Source organism: Lithobates pipiens, unplaced genomic scaffold (genome assembly GCF_037356315.1).
Source record: "Lithobates pipiens isolate NorthernLeopardFrog02 unplaced genomic scaffold, aLitPip1_a1.2 Scaffold_30, whole genome shotgun sequence".
Classification (NCBI taxonomy): Eukaryota; Metazoa; Chordata; class Amphibia; order Anura; family Ranidae; genus Lithobates; species Lithobates pipiens.
Genome location: NW_027507791.1, coordinates 157,795,641 through 157,820,653, shown reverse-complemented (window position 1 = coordinate 157,820,653; position 25,013 = coordinate 157,795,641).

Here is a 25,013-nt window from a genome sequence, read left to right as displayed (position 1 = left end):
TGCATTAGTGGGCACTGATAGGCTGCACTGGTGGGCACTGATAGGCATAGTTAAGGCGGCACTAATAGGCACAGATAAGGCGGCACCGATGGGCACAGATAAGGCGGCACTGATGGGCAAAGATGGGCACAGATAAGATGGCACGGATGGGTGGCACGAATGGGTGGCACGGATGGGTGGCACGGATGGGCGGCACGGATGGGTGCTGATAGGTACCACTGATAGATGGGACTGATGGGCACTGATAGGTGGCTCTGATAGGTGGCACTGCTGGGCACTGATGGGCGGCACTGCTGGGCACTGGTAGATGACACTGATGGGCACGGATATGTGGCACTGGGGTGCAGCACCTTTGAGGCAGATTGTGGGCACTGCTGGGTGGCACTGCTGGGTGGCACTGTGGGCACTGCTGGGTGGCACTGTGGGCACTGCTGGGTGGCACTGACGGGGGGCACTTACTTTTATTAAATGTGGCACTGCAGGGGGCAGGTGGGCACTGGCAGGGGGCAGGTGGGCACTAGCAGGGCTGGCCGTGATCGGGACTGATGTCCCGATCACGGCCGCCGGTGATCGGCTTTTTTTTTTCTCCTCGCGCTGTCAGCGCGAGGAGGAATAATAGCCGATTACCGGCTCCGTTATATCACATGATCAGCTGTCATTGGCTGACAGCTGATCACGTGATAAGGGGTCGGGATCGACCCCTTGCACGGATCGGTGATCAGGCGAGTCTCATGGACTCGCCGATCACAGAGCGCGCCGCTTGTACACAGGACTACGTCTATTGACGTCGTCCCGGAAAAGGAGATCCACGCTGTAGCCGTCATTTGGCTATAGCGCGGATCTCAAGTGGTTAAGCACAAAACTTTTTTTTAAAAAAAAAAGCATTTGAAAAATTGCTGCGCAAATACAGTGCGAGATAAAAAGTTGCAACGACCACCATTGTATTCTCCAGGGTGTTTGCTACAAAAAAACATATATAATGTTTTGGGATTCTATGTAATTTTCTAGCAAATAAATCATGATTTTTACATGTAGGAGAGAAATGTCAGAATTGTCCTGGGTGCTCCAGAACGCCTGATGGCGCTTCCTGCATGTTAGGCCTCTGTATGTGGCCACACTGTGTAAAAGTCTCACACATGTGGTATCGCTATACTCGGGAGTAATAGCAGAATGTGTTTTGGGGTGTAATTTGTGGTATGCATATGCTGTGTGTGAGAAATAAACTGATAATATGACAATTTTGTGGAAAAAAAAAAGTAAAAAAAAATCTTGATTTTGCAAAGAATTGTGGGAAAAAATGACAACTTCAAAAAACTCATCATGCCTCTTACTAAATACCTTGGAATGTCTTCTTTCCAAAAAGGGGTCATTTGGGGGGTATTTGTACTTTTCTGGCATTTTAGGGTCTCAAGAATTGAAATATGCCATCAGTACTTCAGGTGTGATCAATTTTCAGATATTGGCACCATAGCTTGTGGACTCTTTAACTTTCACAAAGACCAAATAATATCCACCAATTTGTACTTATTTTTACCAAAGATATGTAGTAGTATAAATTTTGTCCAAAATGTATGAAGAAAAAATTACTAATCTGCTAATCTGCTAAAACAGAAACAGAAAAATTCATTTTTTTTACAGAATTTTCAGTATTTTTTCTTTTATAGCACAAAAAATAAAAAACTGAGCGGTGATTAAATACCACCAAAAGAAAGCTCCATTTGTGTGAAAAAAAGGACAAAAATTTCATATAGGTACAGTGTTGAATGACTGAGTAATTGTCATTCAAAATGTGAGAGCACCGAAAGCTGAAAATTGGTCTGGTTATTAAGGGTGTTTAAGTGCCCGGTGGTCAAGTGGTTAAGAGACAGGTTCGTTTATAGTTTGCATCAACAGCTTTAAAGACAAGGTTAACACTTTTCAACATAAGGGTTTATTATGAAAAGGTCAAGGTTGGTTCGAATAAAACATTTACAGAAAAAGGATGTTTCAAAAAATAAAGACAATATACAGCCACAAAGAGATAAGGTAGAATTGGGAAGGAAGAATACTTGCAATTAATGTCCGAGGGTTGATCAGAGTTCGATCGATGAGCAAAGGTAATCGGTTCTCAAACTTGGCAGATGTTCCTGCTTGGATGGTAAAAGGAGAAGTTACGGGGGGGGGGGGCGTGTCCGGCAGCCGACCTGGAAGGACGCACATTGTGAGTGCTCTCCTCCAGCCCGCCGCTACAAGGCATTGAATCGGGGACCCACCTGCACCTTATGGGGAGATCACGGGCCACTCGTTCCTCCTCACTCCGGGGAACGCCTCAGCCTCCGCCGGGACCCGCCGCGGCCTTTAAAAGCTACTTCCAGCCGCCCGAGGCCTTGCCGGGCGGAGGAAGCAAGATGGCGCCGGACGGCGCGGAGCCTCACGGACGGACTCCTTCGGCCCCCTCTGACCTCCGGACGGATGCCGCACATCAGCCCCCGCTCCCCCCGGAGCCCGCGGGGGAGCGGGAAGCCTTCTACCACCCCCGGACCCTGCTCTGGACTGCCAGGAGGCCCCGGATGGGCCGGCCAGGGATCCTCTCCTCGCGCTAGGCCGCAACGACAAGATGGCGCGGATCGGGCGCCTGGCGTCCTCCCAGGTATGCCAGCCCTCCCCCCTGCCTACAACCGCACAGCCCCTGTCCCAGTCTGCCTTCTCCCAGGACGTTTTGCAGGGCAGGCAACCTTCAGGAGAGGCCACCCAGGGTTCCCCATCTCCCACCCCCCCTCTGTGCTCTGGGGGGGAGCAGGCCATGGATCCACCACCTTCCCTGCTGCATACCCAGTGCTCAGAGGCCTTCCCCCGCCTTCTCCGCTCAGCTCCTCTCCCGAGCACGGCCCTCAGCTCATCTCTGTCCCCCACATCCCTGGGCGTTTTGGAGGACTCTCGGGAGCGCTCGGACTGTCTCCCTAGTGGGGATGCTGGAACGCCCCTGGCGGCTGTGGGGGGGGGCCCCGGTGACATGGCTGCGGCCTGCCTCCCCTAAGGCGCAGAGGCCCCCCCGTTCTCGGGACTCTAGTGAAGTCAGGGTCCGCTCAGATGCCACCCCCTCCTATGCCCAGGTGGCCCGGGCCCCTGGCCGCCTCCGAGGAACTGCCCAACTGGACCCCTCACCCTGCCCCCCCATGCTACCTCCTGGGCTGACCCCAGGGGACCTCTTCCATGGTGGCCCCCCTCTCCCACGCGGGAACTGCAGCGGGGTGAGCCGCCTCTCCACTCTCTGCCCTCCTTGCCTTCATCCCGATGCCATGAGGCCGTCCGTCCTGACTGGCAGATGTACCTGCAATCTATGCCGACGAAAGAGGGCTTTAAACAGCTTATCACGGAGGTACAGGCCACTTGCCGCGCTGAGATCCAGTCCCTGCACACTGGCCTCAAACATCTATCTGACCGTGTGGAGATGGTGGAAGAGGAGGTCCAGGAGACCAAGCTGGTGGTCCATCGTGTTCAGGTGGAGACCTCGGACCACCGCCTCCTGCTTCGGGATATGCAACGCCATGTGGAAGACCTCGACAAGAGATCGCAGAAACAACATCCGCATTCGCGGCCTGCCTGAGTCGGAGGGCGCCGAGGACCTTCAGTCTTCACTGCAAACGCTATTCAACGAGATGTTGGGGGAAGACCCGGATAAGCACATTGAAATGGATAGAGCCCATCGGGCCCTGAGACCCAAAGGCCCGGCCTCCAAACCCAGGGACGTTATTTGCAGAATTTACCGTATATACTCGAGTATAGGCCGACCCGAATATAAGCCGAGGCCCCCAATTTACCCCCAAAAAAACTGGCAAACTTATTGACTCGTGTATAAGCCGAGGGTAAGACATGCCTGTCCATCCCTGTGTGTGTGTCCGTCCATCCCTGTGTGTCCGTCCATCCCTGTGTGTCCGTCCATCCCTGTGTGTCCGTCCATCCATCCCTGTGTGTGTGTGTGTCCATCCATCCATCCATCCATCCCTGTGTGTGTGTGTCTCCATCCATCCATCCATCCATCCCTGTGTGTGTGTGTCTCCATCCATCCATCCATCCCTGTGTGTGTGTGTATCCATCCGTGTGTGTGTGTGTGTGTGTGTGTGTGTGTGTGTGTGTGTGTGTGTGTGTGTGTGTGTCCAGCCTACCTGTGTCCCGAGCCTTTGTCCCGAGCCTCCGTCCCGTGCCTTGCCTCCTTGCCTCCTTGCCTCCGTGCCTCGCCGCCGTGCCTTGCCTCCGTCCCGTCCCGTCCCGTCCCGTGCCGTGCCTTGCCTTGCCTCCGTCCCGTGCCCTCTTCGTCGGCGCCTCGGCGGCCATTGTAAAATTCAAAAGCTGCGCCGCCGCCTTCGCCTGTGATAGGCGGAACACTGAATTTCCCAGCAGCCTGTGTTCCGCCTATCACGTACATCGTATCATCCTCGTCCGTAGTACGAGGATGATACGATGTCCGTGATAGGCGGAACACAGGCTGCTGGGAAATTCAGTGTTCCGCCTATCACAGGCGAAGGCGGAGCCGGAGGCGTGGCTTTTGAATTATAGAATGGCCGCTGTCTGTCTGCTCGACACGCTGATCGAGCGGGCAGACAGCGATGACTCGAGTATAAGCCGAGGGGGGCACTTTCAGCCTCAAAAAAGAGGCTGAAAATCTCGGCTTATACTCGAGTATATACGGTACTCCTTCCCGCTTAAGGAAGACATTATGCGCAAGTCCCGCACCATCCGAAATCTGGCCTTCGATAACTCACCGATTCAGCTTTACCCGGACCTCTCCTGGATCACGCTTCAAAAACGGAGGCTGTTGCAGCCTCTTCTCCGTGCCCTGCAAGACAAGCACGTTCTATACAGATGGGGCTTCCCCTTCAGCCTGACCGCGAGACACCAAGGAAAGTCGGCAACTCTCCGCTACCCGGAAGATCTTGTCCCCTTTTGTGACACTCTTGACATCCCTGTCCCTCATCTGCCTGATTGGGATCTGGTCGCCTCTCCCCCTCCGATGCCGGTGCTCTGGCAGAAAGTCCCTTCAGCCAAACGGCGCAGAGGCCCGGATCCCCACCACGGGTCACCCAAGCGTGACTGAAGTACTGGCCCTGTCCAACGGACGTCTCCCCTCTACGGTTTTTCCTTTTCCCCTATTTTTGGGGTTTTGTTACTTTTTTCCCCCCGATTGCCGGAGCTACATATTTTACCAGTTTTTCTTCCTCGGGCTGGCCTAGGTTGAGTCTCGAACCGGATCGACTCCCGGGTTACTGCCCCCCCTGTGGTTTTCCACTTGTTGGTTCCTTTGGTGGAGTGGACTGTTGGTGCCTCCCTACCCCGACTTTTTTTTTTTTCTCTTTTTGGGTTGGGGAGTCGATAAGGAACCGTGCAGATCCGGTGTCCCTATAGGACCTCCGGACCTGTTACTTGATAATGTTTTCTTTTATCTTGTACTGTGTTTTTGTTTCTCTTTTTTCCTCTCTTTCTAGGCTCTTTCCTCTTCTTGTCTCCTCAGAAGTGCCATGCCAGTGGTCCTCTCGGTCGCCGTCTCTCCTCCGGTGGTCGCCGCTCCTCCCGAGGCACTTGGGCCTCCAACGGACTGAGCTAAGTATGCCCTATGCTCCACCCCTACTTGACCATGGCTAGGATCCTGTCCCTTAACGTTCATGGCCTAAACTCCAACAAAAAGCGGCACCTGGCACTTAGGGAGTTCCGACAGGCGGGGGCGGATATAGTAATGGTCCAGGAGACGCATTTCAACCGGGGAGACTCCTTTGCGTTTGCCTGCAGGCATTTCCCTCAGGTTTATCAGGCCTTCAACCCACGGAAGAGAGCGGGAGTGGCCATTCTTTTCCGGCAGGGAGTCCCCTTTACTTGTACCTCTGTGCACCTAGATCCACGGGGCCACTACATTATACTCCGTGGTCTGTGGCGCACGCAGGCACTGACCTTATGCGTTCTCTACGCCCCCAATGTCCATCAACATAAATTCTTGTCTAAGGTGTTTTCCCGTTTGTTTAAGATGCCCCCCGGGCTCCTGGTGATAGGGGGGGATTTTAACCTTACTCAGTCCGCACTCCATGATCGCCTAGTGGTGGGCCTCCGGACGCCTCAGGCTAGGACCTTGAGAGACTCCAGGCTCTTCCGCCAAATTACCAGACGGCAGGGTCTTTTTGACGCCTGGCGAGCTCTGCACCCGCAAGACCGCCAGTACACCTTCTTCTCCGCTCCCCACGGCACGCACTCACGCATTGATCACTTTTTTGTTAATAACGCGACACTGCAGGCGGTCCAAGATGCAAATATACTCCCCATCTCCTGGTCAGATCATGCCCCCATAACTCTAACTCTAGCACTGGACTCCCCCCTTTATAAGCCCTGCACCTGGAGGCTGAATAACTATCTCCTGCAGCATGCTCCGAAAAAGGCAGAGCTGGAGTCTTCACTCCGGCACTACTTTGTTGAGAACGACACTCCAGACGTCTCCCTTACTACCCTCTGGGCCCCCCATAAGGCTGTCATCCGGGGGATAGCTCTGTCTTCAGCCTTGAAGCGGGACGCACGGACCGCCAGGTTGCTGGCTGAAAAACGACTTAAGACCCTTGAGGCCCGTCTCTTGGTCTCCCCCTCCGTCCCCACCCTTAAGCGAATCGTCCAGACTAGGCAGACACTTCGGGACCTGGCGTTGGGATCGGTTGAGAAAGCTCTAGTCCGCTTACGACAACTGTACTATGACAAAGGGAACAAGGCACAGTCGCTATTGGCCTGGAAACTGGCGGACCGTACGGCGACCTCTGCCCCGGCCCAAATTAAAAATAAGGGGGGGGACCTTTTGACCCACCCCCAGGCGATAGTGGATGCGTTCGCGGACTATTATACTGACTTGTACAACAGACCGGACATCCCCCACAATCCCCCAACCTCGGACCAGTCCGCCCGCATTACCCAGTACTTGGACAATATAGTTCTACCCCGACTGCAAGACGCGGACCTCCGAGAACTGAATGCCTCTGTTACTGAAGAGGAGCTCTTGGAGACTGTGAAGACCCTCCCTGCCCACAAGTCCTCGGGACCGGACGGGCTTCCCTACGAATACTACAAGGCGTTTGTACCCCTCTTAAGCCCGTACATGACCAAGCTTTTTAACTCCTTTCTCCAGCAGACCCCGGTCCCGACTGACATGCTAGGCTCGTTTATTTCCCTTATTCCCAAGCCAGACAAAGACCCGACTGTTTGCGCTAGTTACCGACCTATAGCCCTGCTGAACGCTGACTTAAAATTTTTTACGAAGCTCCTAGCGAATCGCCTTAACACAATCCTCCCTTCCCTAATACACAAGGATCAAGTGGGATTTGTCCCCTTGAGACAGGCAGGGGATAACACTAGAAAGATCATTGATCTTATTGACGTGGCGAATAGGGATAACCTAGGATCTTTGGTTCTCAGTTTATATGTCGAGAAGGCGTTTGACCGCCTCAGCTGGCCTTTTATGGAGGCCACGCTACACCGCATGGGCTTCCAGGGCCCATATCTGCGAGCGGTGCGGCACCTCTACACCACCCCCTCCTCGCAGGTTAAAACCCCCTTCGCCACGTCCTCTACTTTCTCTATCAATAATGGCACCCGCCAGGGCTGTCCACTCTCTCCTCTCCTTTTTGCTCTATGTGTGGATCCCGGTCAGACCGCTATGGGGAACTTTCCGGCTACAAAATTAACCCGTCCAAATCGGTGGCCCTCCCCCTTAACATGGGGGCGTCTGAGACGACCCGCCTACGCTCCGCTTTCCTGTACAAATGGGAAAGCTCTTCCCTTAAATATTTGGGGGTCCTCCTTACGCCATCATTCCACTCCCTGTATCAGGCTAATTTCCCCCCCTCTTTCGGGCGATTAGGGAATTACTACGTAAATGGAAGGCCCACCACATATCGCTCATAGGACGGATCACGTCTATTAAAATGGTGATCCTCCCCAAGCTCCTGTATCTGTTCCAGACATTGCCGATCCCAGTCCCGTACGCACAGTTACGCGCGCTCCAGAAGGATCTGTTGAAATTCGTATTGGAACTACAGAAAACACCGGATCCCGAGCTCTGTCCTGACGGCCTTGCGCTCTGACGGCGGTTTGGCGTTCCCCGACTTAGTCCGCTACTACCAGGCCACTCAGCTGCGGGCCATAGCCTCCTGGTTTCCGCAGAAGTCTTATAATGGATGGTCGGAGATTGAAAAGATCTGGCTGGCTCCTGTACACCCGAACAGTTTCTTATGGGGAGCAAAGATTGATATAGATTCGGGTCGACTACTGGGGCCGATGGCCCAGCTTCGTCTCCTCTGGTGGAAGCTCTCCCGCGACCACAGTCTCCACTCGGAGTTCTCCCTACTGACCTCCTTCCTCTATAACCCGACTCTACCGACCAGCTTGACCCACCAGATGTCCTGGCCTTGGGCCTCGCGTGACCTGTTCCACTTGGGGCACCTAGTGGACCCCAGAACACGACGGCTGTTGTCCTTCTCGGAGCTCCAGGCTAAGCATGACCTCCCCCATCAGACGTTCTACAGCTACCTACAAATTAGGCACTTTGCACAATCTAGGGCCCTTCACCTACGGTTCTCCCCGCCCTCTCCCTTTGAACAGATAATCCTGGCAGGACGGGATCGCAGAGGGTTGATCTCAGATATATATCGCGTCCTCAACGCATACCACTTTCAAACGAAGGGGAAGCACTCCTACATGAAACGCTGGGAGGGGGAATTGGGTGAGGAGCTCCCCCTTGAGACCTGGCAGGGGGTGTGGCGCCAAGCAGCCAAATCTTCTCTGTGTACATTGTACAAAGAGAATTTCTACAAAATTCTTTTCTTCTGGTACCAGACCCCGGATATTCTCCACAGGATATACCCCTCTACCTCGGATCGCTGCTGGCGATGTCTGAGGGAGCGGGGCTCCCTGTTCCATATCTACTGGGCCTGTCCCCTGATTGCCCCATACTGGCTTACGACTCGTGGGCTGCTCCAGCGTCTATTCGACGTTCCTGTACCCCACTCCCCCAAATTTTTCTTGATGGGCCTGTCCCAACCCGCTCTGACTAGGCCGGGCCGGAAGCTCCTTAGGCACATCCTGACAGCGGCCCGCTGCCTGATAGCCCTTAACTGGAAGAATCCATTGCCCCCGTCTAGGGAGGCCCTTTACTCCAGGATCAAGGATGTTGAGCTCATGGAGAAGATGACTGCCAGGGTGAGGGACAGGCTTGAGGAGCATGACCTGGTCTGGGGGAGATGGCGGCTGCTGGAGGATTGATGGTGAACCGGTGTGGACATGGTGATGTGGACCGTTGGCACTCTATTCCCTTTTCTATGTCTTTCCCTCTTTCTTTCCTTCTCTCTCCTCTTCTCTCCTCCACTCTTCTCGCTCATACTACTGATGGTCCTTGTTTTGTTTTAAGTTTGGCATGTAAGCTAAGCAGCAGGCCCCGGGTGGCCTTTCGGTTTCCAGCACGGATAACTGACTTTTGGTGTCTTCCGTCCTGCTGTGCACCCTGGGTCGGTTGGTCTGATCCCGCTGTATTTCCCGGTACTGTACTCTTCTGCACTGTCCACTTACAATGGGCCTCCTGTGTTTTGGAAGCCATGTTACCATTGCTGTATGCCTGCACTACTACTTTTGTTATGCGACCACGAAAACTAAATAAATTGTTATTTGGAAAAAAAAGGAGAAGTTACCATTGCCTTGGCCTCTCCTCTTTTCTGTCAAATCAAAGGGGGTGTTGACAGCGACCAGTGACCAATCGTCTGGTCATCTTGTTTAGGGGTTGGTTGCTGGGAGGTGTCTACACTCATGACACTGTCCCAGGTGCACTTGTGATACATATTCATATCTCTGCCTCTCTACTGTTTATAGACTGCAGATATCCATTTTAGTGATCAGCATGAAATTTGCTTCAAAACAAGTCCACACATGACAGGTTTCCCATTTCAGGGTTACATAGGAGGAGTAAGGGGTCCCAGTGGCTTCCCATATGACCTGACATAGGGATATCTGGACTTGGAATGTTAGAATTATCTGAGGAAACTAAATATATCCATATTATAGAAACAAATTGGTCCAACCAATCCAGTGACACCATAAAGAAATAGGCACCTCATCCCCTAGTATATATGAAATTACATGGCAGGAAGGGGAAAGGAGGGGAAAAAAGGGCAAGGGGAATTTTTCAGCGGTGCAAAATATGACAAAACTAAAACAAACTATAATAAAAATTCATATTAATTTATTAATGTACATTAAAAAGGCACTATAGTATGAAATATAGTATACAAAAATACAAGAAGCTGTGTGCGCATTATTACTGGACTAGAGGGATCCCGGCAGTAAAAGTTGACAGGCTGATCGCACTTGTTCCCAACATGTTTCGCAATAAGCTTCTTCAGGGGAAATGTGCAACTAACAATAAATTTAATAGAAAATTAGTATACAGAAAACAAAATTGTTATGAAATACATATCAGTGTTCAATATAGTTAAAAGGCTACATAATCACAAATAACAAACCCAGTGTGTGTGATCTAACAAAATGGCGCTTACCGCCTATCGCCGAGCAAACCGCAAACCAGGAATCGACAACAAGATGGAAATATTTGCACCCAACAGGCCGAATCAGAGGCCACCAAGCCTTATGGAGGACACAGATGGGGGTAAGTCAGCGCTAGAGGAATAAGTAAATGATGAGTAAATAAAACGAAAGATGAATAAAGAGATACTAGAGGAATGCATATGATAAACTAAAAATTTGTATATAATGAATAATACAATAGCCTCAATTATATGAGGAAATAGGGCAAAAGCCTCAATGAGATTAGAATGTATACTACCAGTGACATTGCTGATTGATGTACTAATCAGCGAACAAGATGAAAGAGAAGGTTGCTTAATATAAATGAAAAATAAACAGTGCCAAAAAAAAAAAAAAGGACAATAATTGGGACTGAAAAAAAAAAAATGTATACTTATACCTTTGATGATGGATAAGAGATGAAGTGAACTGAAATGTATTAACATGGAACAAACTGTTCATGGAATAAGAGCCAATTAGCCAGGTGAATGTGCAGCCAAACGAACTGGTAAGTGCACGGCTGCACTGCCCCTAAATGGGTTATTTTCCTAGGGACAGAGAAAACATTAAGGCTAAGTGGAAAAAATATATAAAAATGATGATAAAGAGTGTGTCCAAACCAATGAGTATAAGTATAAGTTACCAGAGGGTAGCAATCCAGCGTTGTGGCAGCCAGAAGTCTAATCATGCGTGCAAAAAAGGAAATGAACAGCGCTGCTTATATTTCCCCCATCCATCGAGCCGGCGTCTGGCGTCACCGGCTCGATGCGGACACTATGGGGAAGGCACTGCGCATGTGCAGGGCTAGCAGCGCCGACAACAGAACTACATATCCCATAATTCCGCTGTGCTGGCGAATACAATTACCAGCTAGGCGGTTGCTAACTGTGGTTAGCAATGGGGGGATGGCCACGTCAGATCTTCACAGCTGTGGAGAGCGGAGACGAATGTAGGCAGGCCGGTTAACACACTAGCTCCATTCCCACAAGTGGGGTCACAGCCAGAAACCCACCCATGACGGGTGTCCTGAAGGTCATCAGCTAAGGGGACACCCTGGGTGGCCGTATGCCCCCCAGGAGAAAGGGACCGGGAGACCAAATGATATGCCAGAGTGATGCAAAAAAATCGATTAACTGAACGCGGAGTAGGCGACCGGCGGAGCGCCACCATGTGAACGAGAGTCATAGTGAGCAACAGAGATCCCAATGTTTGAAAAACATGAGTCACGTCCATAGACCACACACACTAGGGCATCATAAAGATTATTATCAAGATTACAACAAATGAGAAGGAAAAAACACATAATAGTATATTTGCAACAATAATCATATAAATAATATTCTTATATTAGAAATCAACTAAAAATAACCACAAAAATAATATGGGACAGAGAAAAAAAATTAAAATATTTCTCTTTATCTCGAATACTTTCATCCATGGGAGCCCAAAGTGGGAATTAGGGGGGCCAATGGCTTAGGGAAATGAACCATCAGACAGAGTTATAGAAATGATCTATAACTAATATTTTCATTAAACCCCGGGTACTGGGTGGCCTTCAAGGTGAAAATCCATTTGGCTTCGGGCTGTAAAAGAAATTTGTCCACAGAGCCGCCTCGCGAATTCAAAGGTATGTGTGCCAAGGCTATAAAACGAATCCAATCGGGGTCAAAAGAATGATAGATCCCAATGTGCCTGCTTATGGCCGTGACTATTTTTTTATTTAGTATGGGTTTGATATGATCTTTGATACGAATTGAAAACAATCGTTTAGTTTTGCCAACATAGAAGCCTCCACATCGGCATTGCGCTAGATATACAATGCCAGGGGTGGAACACGTGGCATGGAACTTAGGGAAAAACCAACTGCCATTAGGTAATTTCACTTTGCAAGAATTATTAATGTACGGGCACATTTCACATTGACCACAAGAATATGTGCCTAATTGTTTCGATATAGTGGATAATGAACTGTCAGTAAAGTGACTTTTAACTAAGAGATCTTTGAGAGACTGCGATCTCTTAAAAGTGATTGCAGGCGAGTCATTTATGTATTGATTTAAAATGGGGTCGGCCTGTAGTAGGGGCCAAAATTGTTGCACAATGGCCCGAAAACGTTTGTGTTGATTTGAGTATTTAGTGACAATGCGAACAGTGTTTGTTTTGTTTGTCGTTTTAGTAGAGAAGAGAAGGGTGGTTCTGTCCTTCTCCTTCACTCTATTGTAGGATCTTTTCAAAGAAGCATGGCTATAACCACGTGTTCTGAGTCATCTATACAAATCTTTAGCTGCGATTTGAAAATCGAGATTGTTGCTGCAATTACGTTTAATTCTCAGAGGGACAGAGGGATTACTTCAGAATAACAAAAGATTGGAGCATCAGTACAACGGACCACGTCTGAGCTTGACTACCAACAACTTTGAAGTTCCATTTGAAAGGATCCATCATAGAGCCTACAATCGTTTGGAGCTCATCCATCAGCTCAACAGACTTCCCTCTTTGTACTCCTTGGTCCCAGATTGTGACCTAAAGCCTTCTAGACTCAACTGTCATACGACTGTATGAGTCCAACTGAGTCGGTAAGAAGTATTTTATCCACTTTTTCCTGATGTTTTCAGTCAAGCAGATTTATATGAACACACTCGCCTAGCCCAACTTCCCTCCTCTGTGACGGTTCGGTTACCCTCATGCCTGCTACATAGTGGAATGTGCGGCCAATGTTGGACTTTCCTTTAGGCATTCATATTTATATGATCTTTGTCTTGATTTTTATAATTTATGCTGACCACATTTATCATTGAAGCGCTACACTGTTTTTATCATTTTGTATATTTAAGTGTAAATTTTAAATTAAAAGGATTTACAGAGAGTAGATCAAAAAAACGTTTCAGCTCAGATTCTGAGCCCGACCAAAAAAACTGGACATCATCGATGTACCTATACCAGGCTATGACATTGTCCAGAAGTGGGGTGAGGTCTTCACGGGAAAAAATATCCTTTTCCCACCCCCCCAGGTACAGGTTGGCATACGATGGTGCAGATTTAGTCCCCATCGCAACCCCCTGCACCTGGAGGTAGTGGGACTGGTTAAACTGAAACACGTTGTGTCTCAAGATGTAGTCTAGTAGTTCAATAACAAATTCATTATAGGCAGAGGAAGTAGAACCCCTCTCTTCCAGGTAGGTACATATGGTTTGTATGCCTTTATGATGTGGGATAGCGTTATATAAACACTCCACATCAATAGAGACTAACCAAGATTGTTCAGGTAAAGAAATGCCCTCAAGTGTTTTTAAAAGGTCGATTTTATCCTTAACGTCAGAAAAAAGAGAGATAACGTGTGGAGTAAGATAGTTATCAACAAGGCAACTAGCGTTTTCGGTTAGGCTTTCACAACTCGAGACAATTGTGCGCCCAGGAGGGTCAACTACTGATTTATGCACCTTGGGAAGGGCATAGAAGGTTGGGAGTTTAGGATCCTTGACATTGAGAAAATCCCAGGTACTTTTGTCTATGATGCCAGATTGATAGGCTTTGAGAATAATTTTACAATACTGCAAATCATAATGGGAGATTAAAGAGATGGATATAGGACGATACCAATCACGGTTGTTAAGAATATTAGAACACATGGTAAGATATTGTGAGATGTTCATAACCACAATATTTCCGCCCTTATCTGCGGGCTTGATGACAATATTTGGGTTAGCTTGAAGTTGTTTTAGTGCCTTAGACTGATCCTGAGTTAAGTTATGTACTTTATTAGATGGAAAATTGCTTTGTTCAATAGCTTTGCAGACTTGTTGAGTAAATGCCCAAATATTGGTATTAGTGTTGAGAATTGGAAAATGTTTGGATTTTGGTTTAAAGGTCTGTAAAGGGGGGAAGGAGATGGACTTCACCGACAGACTGACAGGGATAGTTGCTCCCTGGTCCTCGGAGATTCCATGACCTTCCTCCCATAGATCCATTAGATTAGATAAGGCCTGATGTTCAGCAAGATTAACATCCATAGGAGGATTGCATGTACGTGGATCAACTGATATGTTGGGCTTATGAAAGATAGTTCTAAACAATAATTTACTTGCGAACAAGTGTACATCAAGCTAACCCAAATATTGTCATCAAGCCCGCAGATAAGGGCGGAAATATTGTGGTTATGAACATCTCACAATATCTTACCATATGTTCTAATATTCTTAACAACCGTGATTGGTATCATCCTATATCCATCTCTTTAATCTCCCATTATGATTTGCAGTATCGTAAAATTATTCTCAAAGCCTATTGTGGCATCATAGACAAAAGTACCTGGGATTTTCTCAATGTCAAGGATCCTAAACTCCCAACCTTCTATGCCCTTCCCAAGGTGCATAAATCAGTAGTTGACCCTCCTGGGCGCACAATTGTCTCGAGTTGTGAAAGCCTAACCGAAAACGCTAGTTGCCTTGTTGATAACTATCTTACTCCACACGTTATCTCTCTTTTTTCTTACGTTAAGGACACAATCGACCTTTTAAAAACACTTGAGGGCATTTCTTTACCTGAACAATCTTGGTTAGTCTCTATTGATGTGGAGTGTTTATATAACGCTATCCCACATCATAAAGGCATACAAACCATATGTACCTACCTGGAAGAGAGGGGTTCTACTTCCTCTGCCTATAATGAATTTGTTATTGAACTACTAGACTACATCTTGAGACACAACGTGTTTCAGTTTAACCAGTCCCACTACCTCCAGGTGCAGGGGGTTGCGATGGGGACTAAATCTGCCCCATCGTATGCCAACCTGTACCTGGGGGGGTGGGAAAAGGATATTTTTTCCCGTGAAGACCTCACCCTACTTCTGGACAATGTCATAGCCTGGTATAGGTACATCGATGATGTCCAGTTTTTTTGGTCGGGCTCAGAATCTGAGCTGAAACGTTTTTTTGATCTACTCTCTGTAAATCCTTTTAATTTAAAATTTACACTTAAATATAGTCAAGAATCTATTGAATTTTTAGATCTAACAATTAAAATTGACTCTACAGGCAATCTCCACTCTGCTCTGTATAGAAAACCTACGGCTGGCAATACTATTTTGCACGCCACCAGTTTTCACCCGGAACCTCTATTACAGAGCATTCCCTACAGTCAGTATCTGAGAATTAAACGTAATTGCAGCAACAATCTCGATTTTCAAATCGCAGCTAAAGATTTGTATAGACAACTCAGAACACGTGGTTATAGCCATGCTTCTTTGAAAAGATCCTACAATAGAGTGAAGGAGAAGGACAGAACCACCCTTCTCTTCTCTACTAAAACGACAAACAAAACAAACACTGTTCGCATTGTCACTAAATACTCAAATCAACACAAACGTTTTCGGGCCATTGTGCAACAATTTTGGCCCCTACTACAGGCCGACCCCATTTTAAATCAATACATAAATGACTCGCCTGCAATCACTTTTAAGAGATCGCAGTCTCTCAAAGATCTCTTAGTTAAAAGTCACTTTACTGACAGTTCATTATCCACTATATCGAAACAATTAGGCACATATTCTTGTGGTCAATGTGAAATGTGCCCGTATATTAATAATTCTTGCAAAGTGAAATTACCTAATGGCAGTTGGTTTTCCCTAAGTTCCATGCCACGTGTTCCACCCCTGGCATTGTATATCTAGCGCAATGCCGATGTGGAGGCTTCTATGTTGGCAAAACTAAACAATTGTTTTCAATTCGTATCAAAGATCATATCAAACCCATACTAAATAAAAAAATAGTCACGGCCATAAGCAGGCACATTGGGATCTATCATTCTTTTGACCCCGATTGGATTCGTTTTATAGCCTTGGCACACATACCTTTGAATTCGCGAGGCGGCTCTGTGGACAAATTTCTTTTACAGCCCGAAGCCAAATGGATTTTCACCTTGAAGGCCACCCAGTACCCGGGGTTTAATGAAAATATTAGTTATAGATCATTTCTATAACTCTGTCTGATGGTTCATTTCCCTAAGCCATTGGCCCCCCTAATTCCCACTTTGGGCTCCCATGGATGAAAGTATTCGAGATAAAGAGAAATATTTTTATTTTTTTTCTCTGTCCCATATTATTTTTGTGGTTATTTTTAGTTGATTTCTAATATGAGAATATTATTTATATAATTATTGTTGCAAATATACTATTATGTGTTTTTTCCTTCTCATTTGTTGTAATCTTGATAATAATCTTTATGATGCCCTAGTGTGTGTGGTCTATGGACGTGACTCATGTTTTTCAAACATTGGGATCTTTGTTGCTCACTATGACTCTCGTTCACATGGTGGCGCTCCGCCGGTCGCCTATACCGCGTTCGGTTAATCGATTTTTTTGCATCACTCTGGCATATCATTTGGTCTCCCGGTCCCTTTCTCCTGGGGGGCATACGGACACCCAGGGTGTCCCCCTGACTGATGACCTTCGGGACACCCGTCATGGGTGGGTTTCTGGCTGTGACCCCACTTGTGGGAATGGAGCTAGTGTGTTAACCGGCCTGCCTACATTCGTCTCCGCTCTCCACAGCTGTGAAGATCTGACGTGGCCATCCCCCCATTGCTAACCACAGTTAGCAACCGGTGACGCCAGACGCCGGCTCGATGGATGGGGGAAATATAAGCTCATTTCCTTTTTTGCATGCATGATTAGACTTCTGGCTGCCACAACGCTGGATTGCTACCCTCTGGTAACTTATACTTATACTCATCGGTTTGGACACACTCTTTATCATCATTTTTATATATTTTTTCCACTTAGCCTTAATGTTTTCTCTGTCCCTAGGAAAATAACCCATTTAGGGGCAGTGCAGCCGTGCACTTACCAGTTCGTTTGGCTGCACATTCACCTGGCTAATTGGCTCTTGTTCCATGAACAGTTTGTTCCATGTTAATACATTTCAGTTCACTTCATCTCTTATCCATCATCAAAGGTATCAGTATACATTTTTTTTTCAGTCCCAATTATTGTCGTTTTTTTTTTGTTTTTGGCACTGTTTATTTTTCATTTATATTAAGCAACCTTCTCTTTCATCTTGTTCGCTGATTAGTACATCAATCAGCAATGTCACTGGTAGTATACATTCTAATCTCATTGAGGCTTTTGCCCTATTTCCTCATATAATTGAGGCTATTGTATTATTCTTATATACAAATTTTTAGTTTATCATATGCATTCCTCTAGTATCTCTTTATTCATCTTTCGTTTTATTTACTCATCATTTACTTATTCCTCTAGCGCTGACTTACCCCCATCTGTGTCCTCCATAAGGCTTGGTGGCCTCTGATTCGGCCTGTTGGGTGCAAATATTTCCATCTTGTTGTCGATTCCTGGTTTGCGGTTTGCTCGGCGATAGGCGGTAAGCGCCATTTTGTTAGATCACACACACTGGGTTTGTTATTTGTGATTATGTAGCCTTTTAACTATATTGAACACTTCATAACAATTTTGTTTTCTGTATACTAATTTTCTATTAAATTTATTGTTAGTTGCACATTTCCCCTGAAGAAGCTTATTGCGAAACATGTTGGGAACAAGTGCGATCAGCCTGTCAACTTTTACTGCCGGGATCCCTCTAGTGCAGTAATAATGCGCACACAGCTCTATATTTGATACTATAGTGCCTTTTTAATGTACATTAATAAATTAATATGAATTTTTATTATAGTTCGTTTTAGTTTTGTCATATTTTGCACCGCTGAAAAATCCCCCTTGCCCTTTTTTCCCCTCATTTCCCCTTCCTACCATGTAATTTCATATATTGATAGGGTTGAAATAATGACTTAGAGTTCTACTTAAATTGTTTCTGCTTTTTTCTTACCTGTATATGTATCAATCTGTATCTAGATGGAATTTGGAACTGCTGATGTATCAATCTGTATCTAGATGGAATTTGGAATTGCTGAATGATCATTACGTGTTTACTGATGAGAAACTCTTTGTACCTTAACCTCATTTGGTAATGTCGATAAGATTATTGCTGCCTATAAAAGGCCTATGAAAGAAGTAAAGGGCGCGGTCCTTCATTTGCTCCGGACTGTGACACAGACATATCTGACTCCGTGTCATCATTCTTATAGAAGCATTAATTTGACATAGCAATATAAACCTAAGAGCAACTTATTTAAGAGTTGCACCTAACATTTCTGGCGCCCGAACAGGGACCACCAATAACTACAAGAGGTGGCTGAGCTATGCTGACGGAACAAAAGGACAGGCATTCCGGGAACCACAGATCAAAAACCTGGCCAGGTAAGAAAAAGCTTTATTTTTCTTATATTCTGTGCTCCCCTGATTTGTGCCTATCCGTTCTGTCAGTTACGGTTCTCCTGGTTTTAAAACACCAGCCTCTGTAGTGGTGAGTCTAGAATTACTGTATATTTTGGTTTATATTGCTGGAATTGTTTGTTGTTTGTTTGTCTGTCTGTCTTGTTGAGAAAGTGAATGAACCTTGCCAAGGTTGGTATGAATTGAAAGGATATCATCCCAATGAGCAACGGAATGCGCCCTTATCTCGCAAGAGTACTTTGGGGGTCTGACGCTTAAGTTTGATATTCAATTTAATTCATAAACCATAGATGGGTTGAGAGTATAAGCCCTGTCTGCTCCATAAAGCAGGGATAAGAGTGTACGAGAGCGGTACCCCAGATACGGGGGGGAATAAGGTCTCTACAAAGTCCGGAGATCTAGTCAGATACCTGGCCACCAAAAGGAATGCTTGTATATGTTGTAGCCGTCAGTCTGGTCATAATAGTTGTCAATAGGCTAGCATATAAAGTAATTCGGTTTCAGAAATCTCATCTAGGAGAGGTTTTTAGCATTCTGACACCCTAGGAGGAAGGCAACGAGACACTAGTGTAACTTGGTTAAGTGTTTTATATTGTACACTAAGTGTCCACACGCTACCTAGGCAGGACTATCAGAATGGGCCAGCAGAGTACGAAGCCCCGTCAGGGAATTGTGGCGCATTATACGGTGCCACAGATAATTAAGAACATTTATGGAAAGGATGAAGCTCGAGATATAGGGAAGGTTCTCTGTAAATTTAAGATTAAAGGAGCAGCAGGCTTAGACCCAGAAGTATGGAGTGAAATAAGAAGGGACAGACCGTATCAGAATTTTACTTAAACATGGAAAGTATGATGGCAGATGAAGGACTAGATTTGGCTCTACCAGTCACGATCCGAACCTTCAACAGACAGTTTATGGAAGGACTAATTCCGCAGATAAGTGAGAAACTGAAAGCTTGTACTCCGGAATGGAGGGCAATTGGAGATAGAGGGACGTTGTTGCAAAAGGCACAAGGTATAGAAGCAGACTTGGCAGAAAACAAAAGTCGAAAACATCCAACAATCAATACGGTTGTGGATCCCCAAGAACCAAGCAGAGGTTCCTATCGCAAACCCTTTACTTGTTACTACTGTAACAAGATTGGCCACATCAGACGCAACTGCAGAAAGAGAATAAGAGATGAAGGAAAGGAGGGTGTTGATTACCCAGTTAATCAGAGGAGGAACTGGCCCAGGGACAACAATAATGGTGATGTTAGGCGACAGGGAGATGGTCCGAGGGCATGACTCGCTCCTGTCTTAGGAAAATCGCATACAAAAATGTTACACATCCCAATACAAATAGGCAATAAAAAAATCTCATGTTTAGTGGACAGTGGAGCTTGGCGTAGCCTGCTCTCAGACTCAGTGATACGGCCCAGCCAGGAGTCCACTGAAACAGTATTAATAACTGGATATGATGGCATTTTAGCCGACGCCCCGCTGACAAAACCTCTAGAAGTTAAAATAGGGAACCACATGTTCCTTTCACGCTTTCTGGTATCTAGAGGAGCCCCCACTAATTTGCTAGGAGCTGACATTTTGCAGAAAATAGGAGCTAACATTACCTATCACCCAGATGGCACTGTCACTTTAGCTATAGGGGATAATCAAGAATACATGGAGATATGTAACCTGATACAATACTTGGAGGAGGAATCGGAACTGTCCGGTCCATTTCCTCCAGATTTGGATCAGATCTTCCGGAAGAACTATGGGAGACACATCCAGCTGATGTTGGACTTTTGCCCATACCTCCGGTTACCCTACAGCTGATTCCAGGAGCAGTGCTACCCCAACAAAAACAGTATCCACTCAGTGCACCCCAAGAGGCGGCCATACAAATGCAGGTCCAATCCTTCTTAAAAAGTGGAGTTCTAAAAGAAGTAAAATCACCGGCAAATACCCCTTTATACCCGGTTAAAAAGAAAACGATACCCGGTAGTCCGGTTAAGTATAGGATGGTCCAAGACCTTAGAGCGGTCAACAAAATACTAGCGCCAATGACACCTTTAGTTCCCAATCCACATACGTTACTGTCACAAATACCCTCAACTAGTATGTACTTTACGGTTATAGATTTAGTGAATGCTTTCTTTTCCGTCCCACTTGTGGAAGAATGCCAGCTTTGGTTCGCATTTTCAATCAAAAATCGGCAACTAACCTGGACACGCCTACCGCAGGTTATGGCGCATTCACCTACTTTGTATTCCCAGGCCTTGCAAACAGTGTTGGGAGAATGGGTACCACGAGATTCCTGTGTATTGTTACAATATGTGGATGATTTATTGTTATGCTGTCCTGACAAGGAAACTTGTTTGGCCACCACCCTTAATTTGTTGCAAATTTTTGGCAGAAAAAGGTTGCAAGGTTAATAAGAAAAAGTTGCAAGTGTGTCAGGAAAAAGTTATATTTTTGGTACATTGCATATCACAGGGTACGAGACATCTCACTGAGGAGAGGATTCAAGTAATAAAGGGAATGTTACCCCCATGGAATTTCAAACAATTGCGTATGTTTTTGGGTATCGTGTCATATTGTAGACAATGGATACCACACGCTAGCGCTTTGATGCAGCCATTATACGATTGTTTGAAAATTGTACCGTATGTGCTTACAGAAGTAGCTTATGAGTCATTTGTCACTTTGAAAAAGCTATTAATTTCTGCCCCGGCCATTGGTATTCCAGATTACACTAACAAATTTAATCTATATGTTGCTGAAATTACTGGACATGCCACAGGTGTTTTGACACAGGCACATGGAAAACAAAGACCAGTCGCTTACTTTTCAGCAGCACTAGATCCAGTGTCCAGAGGTTCACCGTCCTGTGTACGGGCGGTAGCTGCAGTGTCAATCATCATTGATAAATCATCAGAGATTGTCCTAGACAATCCAGTTGTAGTGCACACCACACATGACATACATGCAATCTTGTCTCAAGTTCAGCCCAAACACATTTCAATGGCCAGACAACTGAGATTACAGTGTACTTTACTCTTACCTCCAAATGTCACTTTTTAGCGCTGTACAACTTTAAATTTGGCCACCTTTTTGCCTCTTCAGTCACCAGATTTGGCAAGGGGGAATAATGGTGCTAATAAGGAAGGAGATGAGGAAACTGACACCCTTCTGTTTAAAGAGATAGATGAGCACGATTGTTTTCAGCTCATGGAGCAGGAGACAATGGGATTCCCACATGTTACAGATACACCAATTTTAAATGCTGAGCACACTTTGTACATAGATGGCAGTAGGTTTGCTGATGACAAGGGTAAATATCACACAGGGTATGCCGTAGTGACTGATACACGGGTGATTGAAGCACAGCCCTTACCAGTCCACATGTCCGCACAAGAAGCGGAATTAACAGCTTTGGAAAAGGCCCTAGAATACTTAGAAGGGCGAGAAGGGAATATTTACACTGACTCTGCCTACGCTTATGGTGTAGCGCACGATTATGGCCATAGATGGAAGGCTAGAGGTTACCTAACAGCAGCAGGTACACCTGTAAACCATGGAGAAGGGATTAAGAGAGTCCTGAACAATCTTCAAAAGGTTAAACGAGTGGCCATTATGAAGATAGCGGCACACACGAGCGCAAAAACAATTGAGGCAAAAGGAAATGCATTTGCAGATTTGACTGCAAAACAGGCAGCTCTAGGGGAAGGAAGCCCTGAGACCTTGGCAGTGGTAGAGGTGAGTATCCCAGAACCGACATGGCAGCAGCTGAGCAAATTACAGGAACTACCAGGGGAGAGCGAGAAAGATAAGTGGGCCAGGATGGGAGCAGCACCAGACCTTGACAATGTATGGAGGGAAGGAGGCAAAATATGCCTACCTGCCACTCTGTACCCAGCAATGGCAGCGGCAGTTCACCTACCCACACATGTTAGTTCCAATTCCATGTATAGGATTGTGAACCAAGGATGGCTCGCCCCTGGATTCAGTAGTACTGCAAGAAACTACTGTGCAGCCTGCCAAATCTGTCTCCTGAATAACCCAGGACAGAGAGAGTAAAAACCCAGCGGAAACACCGGGTCCGGGCTCAATACCCCTTCCAGAGACTGCAAATTGACTATATACAAATGCCTAAGAGCGGCCCTTTTGAATTTGTTCTCGTGTGCATCGATTTATTTTCAGGCTGGCCAGAGGGCTATCCCCTGAAATCAGCTACAGCAAAAGCCACAGCAAAGAAACTGATCACTGAGTTAATACCTAGGTTTGGTCTCCCTGAAACCATAGAATCAGATAGGGGAACACACTTTACAGGAGAAATCATGCAGAATGTGATGACCATGTTAGGGGTTCAACAAAGTTTCCACACCCCTTATCACCCACAGAGTTCGGGATCAGTGGAGAGAGTAAATGGGACAATAAAGTTAAAAATACAAAAAGCCATGCAAGAGTTAAACAAGCCATGGCCTGAATGTCTGCCTTTGGCTTTATTCTCTATAAGGTACATTCCGACAGGAAAAACAGGATTGTCCCCATATGAGATACTTTTTGGGAGTGCACCTAGATTAGGTCTATACTTTCCACAGAGTATGCAATTGCAATGTGATAGTTTGACTGCATATGTAATACAATTACAACAACGTCTAACTAAGATCCACAAAAGTGTGTATTCTTCTCTTCCAGACCCTAATTCAATAGCAGGTACACATACTCTGCTACCAGGGGATTATGTATATGTAAAGAAACACACCAGAAAGACATTGGAGCCGAGCTTCGAAGGTCCTTATCAAGTACTCTTGACCACAGCCACTTCAGTAAAGCTGGAAGGAAAACCTACCTGGATACACGCATCACATTGCAAGAAACAACCCAAGAAAACAACATGATGAAATATCTGCTTACATATTTCCTGTTGAAAATTGTTGTTTTACAAATACATGCATGGACTCCTGGTATTAATGTAATTGAGATAGAGGAAACAGCAACTTTTCAATGGGTTATAGATGATCCTAAAGTAGCAAATGATTCAGGATATGAGATGAATAAGTATTATGATGTAGGTAATTACACTGTTAAAGGACACAGGCGACCGTTTCATATAGATGTAGGTATTGCATGGATACAGGCGGATCCACTCTCAGAAGTAACTATAACCTTCCAGTGGAATTACAATATGAGCTTTCCTTTCAATAACAGTAAAAATCATAGGTGCCATAAAATATCCCTTTCACAGACAGTGGAAACAAGCCCGGGAACGGGTGGTAGGACAAATGTACCAAATATTAGTCACAATAGCAGGGGGAGAAAATATATCAGAAGGGATGTTTAATCTGACAGATATTACCGTTAATCAATCCAGTACTTTCCTCTGTGCCTCTTGGTGGAGGGAAGAGACTGACGATGGGTGGTATTGGAATGCACAGTCTTATGGATTTCACATACAAATGGAGGAAGAAGTAAAGCCAATAATTGAATCTTCCATATTAACACCCGTACCAAACACTTGTATAAATGTATCAACATCACAACAGAAAACAAAAATGAAATTCAATATCACCTTTCCCCCAATACCGGAGTGTAGGTATAAGCGAGAATGGTATGATACTCTATTGGGATTACCGGGTACAGGAATGGGAATTTTAAACTCGGTCGAAATAGAAAAAATGAACAACAGATGGAAGCATGCAGGGGGACACATAGCTGACAGCTTGACTATCACAAGCAAATGGTTACCCACCGCTTTTGAAACCCAACTGCAATAAATACCCCTATTACAATTTTTGGGAGGGTTAATAAATCACACGATAGGAGCAGAGCTCCAACTGTGGAATCAAAGTCAACAGTTTGTAAATTTCACACAGTGCTCTTTTAACCTCTTATCCTATCATATACAAATAAATAGGGCCAGGACTGAACTACAGTTGGGAAATTATCATACCTGGATGAAATATTTTAAAGGTCTAACTGACGATGGTGTATGGTTCCAAGTAAAAGGGGATAAGGTAGAATGTGAGGATAAATGGTGTGTAGGAAGGTTTGAAGCATATCGGGTAGCAGATGTAATGGAAATGTGTAAAATAGTGGTCATGCCACTAGTAATTAAAGACGAGTTTTGGTATCCGGAAATATATGGG